This window comes from Adiantum capillus-veneris, chromosome 6, assembly GCF_014529385.1.
Source record: "Adiantum capillus-veneris isolate H3 chromosome 6, ASM1452938v2, whole genome shotgun sequence".
Classification (NCBI taxonomy): Eukaryota; Viridiplantae; Streptophyta; class Polypodiopsida; order Polypodiales; family Pteridaceae; genus Adiantum; species Adiantum capillus-veneris.
The window spans coordinates 55,278,190-55,288,860 of NC_140936.1; the positions used below are offsets into that span (position 1 = coordinate 55,278,190).

At 40.9% G+C, this 10,671-nt stretch overlaps 2 pseudogenes; both read left to right on the plus strand.

The window, feature by feature from the left end:
• Positions 1-6,110: 6,110 nt before the first annotated feature.
• Positions 6,111-7,624, plus strand: LOC147455536 (uncharacterized; annotated as a pseudogene).
• A 2,081-nt stretch (positions 7,625-9,705) lies between these two features.
• LOC147455537 (uncharacterized) lies at positions 9,706-10,279 on the plus strand (annotated as a pseudogene).
• The last annotated feature ends 392 nt before the right edge of the window (positions 10,280-10,671 follow it).

Sequence of the window (10,671 nt, forward strand, 5' to 3'; positions counted from 1 at the left end):
ATGGACGATGGCTTGCAGCCCCAAAGTCCTTGTCCGCAACAGCCTAAGTGGACGTCCATGGCACCTTTCAGAAACAAGTTGCGGACAAAAAAATATATTGGATTTTTTGCAATTGAACACATCATCGTGGCTTCACCTGGTTGGTCATGTATGTGCACCATACTATCTAAACGAAAGTAGAGACTCGTGAGGCTAGTGATTTCCCAAGGCAGCACGAGACTATGGTGCTTGAAATGCAATCTACTACATAAACGGAAGCCTAGAGGTACTAATGAATTAGTCCGAGGGAAGCAAACTAAAAGTACTTTTAGACGATTTTGGCCAAACTATGATTGAGTGGACTTTTTGTAAGTTTATTTGAGGCAAGATCTCAGTTGTAATCGAGTCAATGTTGGGGTTTATGGGAGATGATCCAGGAAGGCATTGGACCTCTGGCTCTAGGAATAGAGCGAGAACAGATGCACGGCACAAGAAACACACTTTGCAAATTAAGTTAAAGATTGTATCCTTCAATTAAGAAGTGACAAACACTAGAAGCATTAAACTCGTAAAAACTGAAAAAACCCAATCCGAAGGAAGCAACAGAGAGGGAACCCAACCCTAACACCCAAATTATCATCTTTCCTGCTCTGTTTACTGCCCTTCTTCACTATAGAGTGAGAAACACATGCGATCTTCTCCTTGGCTGCTTTCAATCCCAAACCTGAGATAATTAGCTCCAAAATTCATGTTTCTTGTCTGAGAGTGAAGAGAAAGAGAGAGAAACGTTGAGGGTCAGAGAGATATCCCTTTTTGCTCCCAAATTCACCCTTCACCTTCCCAACAGAATCCAAAACAGGTAGAGAGAGAGAGAGAGAGAGAGAGAGAGAGAGAGAGAGAGAGAGAGAGAGAGAGAGAGAGAGAGAGAGAGAGAGAGAGAGAGAGAGAGAGAGAGACATAGTGTTCCACTTCCCCTTGAGAGAGTGTGTGAGAGGGCCCTTGAGTTTCCTTTGTCATTGCAGACAAAAGTGATATCAAAGAGTGATGTCCCCCTCTTGAACTTATTCCCTTGTTTTTCTTCTTCTCCCTCTTCTTCTTCGTTGTTCACAAGTGTCAAAGGAGCCTTCCAAAGAGAGCCCTAGCTCCCCCTTCTTCTCCCTCTTCTTCTTCTTTCCCTGCTTCGTTTCCCAAAGAGCTTAGAAGCGCAAGACAAAGCCCCTATTCCCTTGTCTTTTCTTTCTTACTCCTTCTAACACCCCTTGAGCTCTTTTCTTGCAACCCAAACAAAAAAGGAGAGATATCATGTCCCCCAAAATCTCCTCCCCCTTTGGGTAAAGAGGCCATATTAAACACCTTTAAAGAGTTGTCGGGTGCATTTTGTGGGTGGTGCTCTGTTTCGAGAGTGGAGGGGCACGATCGATAGCTGCAAGCAAGGGCTATGTGCAACATAAGACATGGGACAATCGGTAGCTCATAGCGTGAGATCGACTTCATTCTTTATCATCCCATGTATCAAAAGACGGCCAACAATGCAACAGCCTAGATCTAATTTAGGAACGCTACTGCTAGCACGACTCGAGCACAGAATCAGTGGCTACAATTCAGCCTCAACCCCTCTAACCAAGCAGCTTTCCGCTTGCTGGTGTCCCAGCTCTGGCGCTTATGCGTACCGTCTTTTTGGGGTCTATGGGTCCACAAACAGGGACCTGCCCCATTACTAGCCCACGTACCCTATTAAGCTTATCATCTTTCTACCTTTTCTTTATTTGCATGCTCATGCAACTTTTTAATTATAGCCTTGATTTGATCTTCAAGGGAAGGATAGGGAGGAGGGGCAACAATGACTTCATTGTTGCCCTCTCTTCATCTTCTTTATTGGCTTGTCCAAAGGGCAAAGGCCATAGAGATGACCTCTCTTTTTGGCTGGTTAAAAATAAGATTATTTATTGTTAAAACAAAAAAATTTGATTGGTAGATAAGTTAGTGGCCACTCATTGTCGCAGAAGCTTGTCAAGAAAATGATGAAGCATCAAAAATTTGGATTGTTTTTTTACCTACCCAAAAGGTTAAAGCCTTAGTGATGACTTCCCTTTTTGCTGATGAAAATTAGAATTTCTATAAAATATGATCGGGTGATAGGAAAGTGATCATTAATAGAACAAGGCCGACACTAACGTGTAGACGATGACAATGTCTGCTATTAGAGAGAGAGAGAGAGAGAGAGAGAGAGAGAGATCTTGACTGCTTTGAACGACAACACAGATGAGAGAGAGTTTTTCTACATAGGCTAATTTAACACATGAGACTTCAACAGAAGTGCAAGAACCACATGACCACAATTTCTATAAAAAGTAGACATATCAATTTAGTCCTTCACACTAAAACGATACATCTTTTTTCTTTAAAACAGGCCATAAGAGAGTGTTCTAGGGTCCTGCTATTGGTAGAGATAAGGTAACGGCAACTTCTTCCATTAAGCAAAGCCAGAGAGAGAGCACCCTTACTTGCATCCACAGTAAGAAAAACCATCTATCGATTAGTTTCCGAACAGCATTGCAGGTAACTAGGGAGACTCTAGTTGTCATCCATGTCACCCTCACTTAATACTTAAAGGATGAATCTGCTGTAAAGAGAGAGTATACGCTCTGAAAACAACCGCAATTTTTTCCAAGTTTTTTATTCTAGATTTAGACACCAAGTTTTTCTTTTAGTGCTCCATTCAACCCACCAGCTGTTGTCTTACAAACACCTATGCTAGCAACACCACCTCTATTTCCAAATCATGTGTATTAATTGCTACTGTTTTTCATTCAATCTAAAAACTTGTTCTCGGTTTGAAACAGAGAGTCAAATGTTACGCATCCTAGTTTCTGCTTATCAGCAAGGCTATAAAAACATAATTTGAATTTGTAAAAAGACTCTAGAGACAATAGTCCCTTTCCTCATACCAAGACCATAATCTCCCACAGATGATACTCCGTTTAGTACTATTGATGTCACAGCAGGGAGTGCTTCCCTTTAAATCACAAGTAGCAGAACATATAAGAGCGTTTTTAGCAAAAAATACATTCCTCTTTTTCTAATCCAACTACTCTCCTCTTAGAGATTCCTTTTTGCAGGTTTATCCCATTTTTTATTTTTTTAGAAAAGACCCTTAAACACATAGCAGCCCTGATCCGCTACGTTAAAAGGACGTAACTCAGAGCGGCGGGCTCTATCTGACTAGAGAGTTTGAAGGAGCACAAAGGTGATAGCAGTAATGGCTAGGTGTAACTTCCTTGCCATAGCCACCATAAAGTAAAAAATAAAAAAACTAAAAAACTAGAAAACCCCACTGTCCATCCATCTATAGCTGAACAATTTATTGCTCATATACCCTTCTCTGAGACGCCCCTTTAATCCCAATCAGCAGTTCAATTCAGCTGGTAATAATTCATTTCTGCCTTTAGTCTTAGAAGGGTTTTCCTGTACCCGTATTCTTCTTTAAAACCAGCAAATGATCTTGCTGTGGTTCTGGTATTACCTTAATCAAAACCAGAATAGATCTTACCAAGAGATGCCCTCATCTGTTTACACATCAAGGCAAGGTATTCTTCCTAATATCATTCATTAGACATGCCATGGAGCATTCTCCCTTTAGTTTAATGTGATACATAAAAAAAACCTCGGAGTTTATTATGCGACAAAGTTATCATTATGCCCGACTTCTAGCAGGTCAAGTATTTTCCGAGAAGCCTTACCATGTAAACCTCTCCATTTATGTTGAAATGACTCAGCTTCAATGAAATGAATCCATGCATTGATAAAAGCTTTGCGTACAGTATTCAACGAGAATTTTCCTACTTATGATTCAGTTGAAAATAACATGCGTTCGTGGTTTATGCCTAAAAACTTCAATACGATACATACGATATCTTGGTAGAACTCGACAGCATTCGAATCTTCCTATTCCAATGGCAGCCTAATAAGTGAAAGGGACAGCCAGAGCATTTCATGTTGCAAGTTCCTTGATAAAGTACCACAAGCCTACCATCAGTTCTGGTCATTTCCTTATCAGTTCCAGAGAGAATCCTACCCCATTAAATACTCACAACAAAGCAGAAAAAAACCTGTCAATTAAAATAATTCATAGCTCAGAGGACCCGGAAGAACAACTAGTTGCCATCCTTGTACTAAATCTTGATAACTCAGACCACAGTATGGCTTTTTGATAGGTGATATTACCAATACATAACAGAGGGTTACCACATGCTATGCTGTAAGGAAACTAAGTGAGCATATGTATGCTCACCTTTTTTTTATATAGTGCAAGGTCGATTGTCCTTTGTTCCTGAGAGTCGGAAGCACAGTTCAGACCTCCTACGTGGAGACCACACTGGCCCTCCACCATCTACTCAGGCTCACCATGGTCGTACATAGTTATTGCGGGTAGTATTCCCAGCCACGCAGCCGCATCACTAGCCCTTCCTCTTTTCCTAGGTCTCACCCACCCTCTTGGTGCTCGGATCTGTGTGATGCCATAGTTGCAGGGTGTTACGACCTCGCTTTTTTACCAATAGATTTTTGTGGAATTTACCTACGCCGCGGGGCATTAAATTTCCAATTTCAGGTCCGCACTCTATGTGTCCTTTATTAGGTACTCAAGCATTCATAGCTATGCTACCCACTAGGTCCAAGCCAGGTTTTATAATCAGAAAGTAATCCATGCCCTCTTATGTGGAGGTTTAGCTTTCATCCAGTGTATATTTATATCATTGTTAGAGGTAGTGTAGTGTCTTTTAAAACAGAGAGAGAGAGAGAGAGAGAGAGAGAGAGAGAGAGAGAGAGAGAGAGAGAGAGAGAGAGAGAGAGAGAGAGAGAGAAAAGTTATTTTTATTACTAAGCCTAAAAATAGCCTAAACAAGTGATAAAATCACAAGGCCTACCCCTTAGGTGAGTTAATATGCAAAGTGAAGCAAAGAAAGAGATCCACTTCTATGTTCTCTCTCTCTCTCTCTCTCTCTCTCTCTCTCTATATATATATATATATATATATATGTGTGTGTGTGTGTGTGTGTGTGTGTGTGTGTGAGAGAGAGAGAGAGAGAGAGAGACACACACACACACACTCTTTCATAAAATAAATTAATGTTTGTTTTTTTTGGGGGGAGGGGGAGGAGGCGCAAAATTTCATAAGAGTATAGAGGCAAATGGTAGACTAGAATAAAGTTATCACAACTTAAAACACACACACACACGCACACGGGGCGCACACACGCACACACACACACACACACACACACACACATATATATATATATATATATATGGAATTGTTGTACCCAAGGAATGAACATTCCCAATCTATTGGGAATGGAGGACTTGTCCTACATGTCAAACTCATTTGCAGATAGCCATTTGAACAAGTCCATTACTTTATTTTGTAATAGTCTCTTTGACCATATCCCAAACTAAGGCAATTCAAAATAATTAGGTAAAAAAAAGGTTTGAAAAGCGAGTAGGCGCCCCCAATTTTGACAAGCAGGGCTATTAGACGGAATCTCTGCAGATGCATTGTGGCTTACTTGGAATTTGAGAAATTAATGGAAAAGAGAACACCGCGTGTCATGCAAATCTTGGCTAGATATGACACGTTGCAAGAAGGTTCCAGCAAGGCACGGCGGGGAAAAGGAGACATGTATTTGTTCGAAGTCTATTTGGTCGCTACGTGTGTCTTGGGGATTTTTGCTGACGAATACGAGCGCGAACATGATGTAAGTTTGCTGACGTCTTGTGCTGCTGTTGTTCACTGCATGAATTCATTGTTGCAATGTGTGTTTAGCTATAGGAGCCGATGAATTGTTCTGTTGTTAGTCTTGACTGTATCGAGCTCTAGTAAGTCATAGCAACTTGTGTGTCATGGACGTGTTGTGTTGTTGCTCTTCAGTGCATGAATTCATTGTTGTAGTTTGTGTTTAGCTATAGCAAATCTGTGGATTATTCTTTCGTTGCTCTGTTGTTAGTCTTGAGTGTAGGCAGCTCTAGTGAGTTATAGCAGTTTTGTTGTGCCCTGCTCTGTCTTTTGATCTTCGTTGTTGTTCTGAGCCAACCATAGGTGTTTCGCATTGCTTTGGTTCTTGTAGGTGTAAACAATGACCATGCTAAAGTCTGAAGCGCGAGGGAAAGGGAAACAAGGTGTTGGCATTGCTACCAATACTGAAGGTTGCAATGCTGGCTCCTTGAAAGCAAGGAAGCCAGAGGCAAGAGTGATGGAAGTCAGTGTTACTATATCTATGGGTGGTGATGATGTAGACATAGGGTTGTTGGGGTGCATGAAGTTGTTTCTTGAAAAGGGAAACATTGGCTGGATTGTGTGCATTGGAAAGAGGAGGGGCACTCTTCCACCTTCATTTGCAAATGGTTGTCCGTCTTTGGGCAACATCATTGATTGCAGTCAATAAGAAAATAAAAGCCTACTTAGGTTGGGGTAAGTCACTGCCTGCAGGGGGAATGGTTTTGTGTCGCGGGTTGAAACAACACAAGATGCACACGTTTGAAGGCATGGTAGGGTATTGTCTAAAAGACCAAGATGAACCATGTTTTCAAAAAGTCGTGCACAATATAAGTAGTGACGATGTGAATACCGGTGTAGAGTTGTATAGCTTATATGGAGCTGATGAATTGAAAAATAGGGTCTGCTTGACACCAACGAACATCTTTGATAGGGCACTAATGTATTGGAAATTTAAGCTACGCACCCAGCAGGGAATGACTTTCTATCTACATTGCATATAATGGTCAAAACTGGAAAGTACTATCCCTCATCATCCTGGATAACTCCTTATCAGGGTCGTGGAATGCACCTTGCAAAGATCAAAGCATTGTGGAGGTGTATGATATATCCATCCACAGCAACATACCAAGATATTGTGAAGATTTTTGTTAATGATGATGTCGATGGAAACACACAATCTCGTGCAGAGTGGTTCCATTGTCGTTGGCAAGAGAGACAGAGGTATGCTTGTCAAAGTTGATGCAGAACTATTGTTGGTATGGGATTTTTGATCATGATGAATGTGTTTTGTAGTCCATCAACAACCGTTGTTGATAATTCTGATTTTGATGTTGACATAAGAGATGCAGAAGTAGGAGAATATTTCATTCCGCTTGTGCATCGTCTTGATGTGACAACAGTTTCTTAGTGTGGTGTGTTTGCTACCAATCACTTTATTCTTTTTTATTATAGCCAAAAAATATAGAAGTGATAACAATTTGTTTTGTCTACAGTGTCAAAATGGATGAGAAAGATGAAAATCAGATGCTTTGATTGACTTAGACACAACCAGATGAGTCTTTTGGTACCATAGAAGACCCACGAATTGACAGGATAGAGGACATGCTTGCTGCAATTTTGAAAGAGTTGGGTGGAGATGAAACTAGAAATACCCGTCCGCTTTGGTTGGAACTTATTGAAGCCATACATAGTTCGAAAGATGCAATCGACAATTATGCAATCAATGCTGCTGATATACAAGTCACGAAGTTGGAAGAGAAAATCTCGTCATTAGCAAAAGAACTCGCAGCTCTTAAAACCCAAGTGAATAGACTTAATACGATATTGTGCAGGTTTTCAAATATCCTGAATAGGAGCTCCAACTTGTTGTAACTTCTGATAATGTAAACGAGATTACTGTCGCCACCAAGATGTTTTGGTTTTAGCTCCAACTAGTTGTAACTTCTGATAATGTAAACGAAATTACTGTCGCCACCAAGATGTTTTGGTTTTTCTTGCTGTACAAAACAATTGTAACTTCTGATAATGTAAACGGAATTACTGGCGGCACCAAGATGTTTTGGTTTTTTTGGCTGTATAAAACTCCATAGAAAAAACGCCCTTATTGTACTCTGGTCATCCCTGCTCGTTGTATACAGTGGATGTTTTGTCTGACAGAACTAACATGCCTAGGCTTCTGTTACAGTTATGTCAAGGATTGCTCTTGAAATATTGACAGAACTCTGTCTTTGATGCTTTTGAACATATTGCGCTCTCTGTGTCGCTTTCCCTCAGGCACCATGTAGACAGTGCAGCTGAACCTCGTTTTGTCTTACCTGCCAGCGAGTCAAGAGGACAAAGGTGCGATCGCCTGCGCATATACGTCGTCTGTTGTTTTGTTTTTTGTCCAACGAATTTGCACGTCCAAGTCAACAGCATCTGCGTAGATTCAGGTTAATTAGGAGCGCAGACCCAGTAGCGATTAAATTATGAAACTTATATTTTGTTCAAAATTCATAAAAAAGAGGAAACACTAGATCAACAATTTTTAAGCTTTAGAGTTTGTAAGCTTAAAAATAAACCATCTATTTTTTTTCATGTGAACTCTCTCTACACAAGACCAATATTATCAATTTAGCAAAAATTTACTTGAGGTAAAAGTTTAGTTCAAACTTCAATGTTTCATGCTTTGAGCCCAAAATCCTTTCCTTGGTCAATGAGCATTCACTTCCTATTTCAAAACTCAAGACACTTTTAAAGTCCATCATTAGATTTACACACTAGTCATCTAAATGAGCGCCCACTATGCTATTTCAACCAATCAACATTTTTGGCCTATAAAAAATTGCTTGAAAATACAACTCAATTTGTTTCCTATTTTAGTCAGCGTTAAGAGAAAGCATCTATATAGTCTTTTCCCTTTGGGCAGGCCAAAAAATGTGTACAAGATTTGATAGGAACCACGCCTATATCATTACCTGCAAGTAGGCAGTGCCAACAAGGTGGGTTTGTAAAGGCAACGATGCCTTGCTGGGGTGAAGGGTGACTTGGAGCAAAAGCCTTCACTGAAATGGCACCTCTTATAGCGAGCGTGGCAGGAGAAAAAGATTTCGAGTGCATTTTTGATGTCAGAGGAGGAAGAAGTCAAAAACAACAGCCATGACCGGCTTCACTATTAAATGATGGTCTTCTTAAAGGCTAAAGACTATATCATTAAATGCAAGTAGGTAGTGCCAACAAGGTGGGTTGTAAAGGCAATGATGCCTTGGTGGGGTGAAGGGTGACTTGGAGCAAAAGCCTTCAGTGATATGACACCTCTTATAGCGAGCGTGGTAGGAGAAAAAGATTTCGAGTGCATTTTTTGATGTCGGAGGAGGAAGAAGTCAAAAACAACATCCATGATCGGCTTCACTATTAAATGATGGTCTTCTTAAAGACTAAAGACTTAGCAAGATGGGTGGCTCCATTGCAGCTTGCTCGCTTTCTCCCTCCTGTCTCTACGCCCAAGTCCCAAGGTCTCTCTCTTGTTTGCTCACACAGTTCTGCTACAATTTCTTTCCCCTACGTCTAGATTTTCTCTCAACAGTTTCGCATGAGGAATTCTCCATGTGTTGATAAAATCTTCTATCCTTGGGCTGTTCTGCCATCTCTGTTTATCATCATCTCCCTTAGACCCTACCTTGCTCCATCGCTCCTTTTTTGGGCGATCATCAATGCTTTGCAATGTGTGCAAATGGCATGAGAATTCCTCTACACGTCTCTAATTTATTGTCAGTGGGAGTGTTCACAGAGTACCCACTAAGCACTCTACCTGATGATGTGGTAGAAAAGCTCCTTCCTATCGTTCCACAAGCGCAAAGCTATTTTGTCGATGTGTGTGCAAAAGTTGGAACTTAATCCTCTCCACAAACAGCCATCTCTCACACAAATCCAACACAAGCCAACAATATTAGGAGGGCAGGTTCTTCTAATGCATGCTTCATGCTTACCACCAAGGGGCCCCTTTGCCTACACCCTTTGGCACAAGCATATCAAACCCATGGGCCCCCGATGCTTCCATCTTGGCCGCCTCCCATGGCCTTGTCTGCATCGGTAATAAGGTCTTTGAGTGTAGGTCTCTCATCATCGTCAACCTTGTCTCAAAAGTCTTGGAGGCTCCTCCCTAACATGCTCTATTTGGGTCTTTTGCACAAGGTCACTATGGCTATGGACCCCTTGACACATGCATATGTTATCATAGTGATCGAAGAGAATACTTTGGAATTCCATGGGCATCGCACATATCGACTATATACGAACGTGCATGAATGTATTTCGGCATGCTGGAGAATGGTCAGAGATGCAATACTTGAAGCAAAGTTTGGTTCAGACCCTGGAGTTTGGCACAAGGAGCTTTTCTACTACATTACAGTGATGCCTTGTGGGCTTACGACTTTCAACCTTGTGGAGGGGTGGTGGATGGAGCTATCTGTAGAAATGTCAAGTGGCATTTTACACCCCTCTTTGGTGTGCTGCAAGGGGCAATTTGTAACAATTACTGGTCTATAAAGCTTGTAAATAGCGGAAAATAACTTAACATAGTGAGCATTTCATTAAGATCAAATTCCTAATGAACATACAAGAGTACTTGGTTGGAGATAACAACATTAGCATAACACCTAATTAGTTTGGCATAACAATATTTGAAAGAGGGAGAGAAATAGAACAATTGATAACTATTGAGGATCGGATTTACATGGACCGGTCCCCCCTCCATTAGGCATTTGTATTATAACTTCTCCCATTAAGAGAGACTTTGTACAATACAATTCTTTGTGTTCCTTGGTAAAAACTCATCGGTGCTATGAAGATGGAAGCTTCATGCACCAAACTTACACGTGATAACACATAACATCAATTACTCGTTGGTCTCAGACCCAAGACTTCACATACCTTCGAAG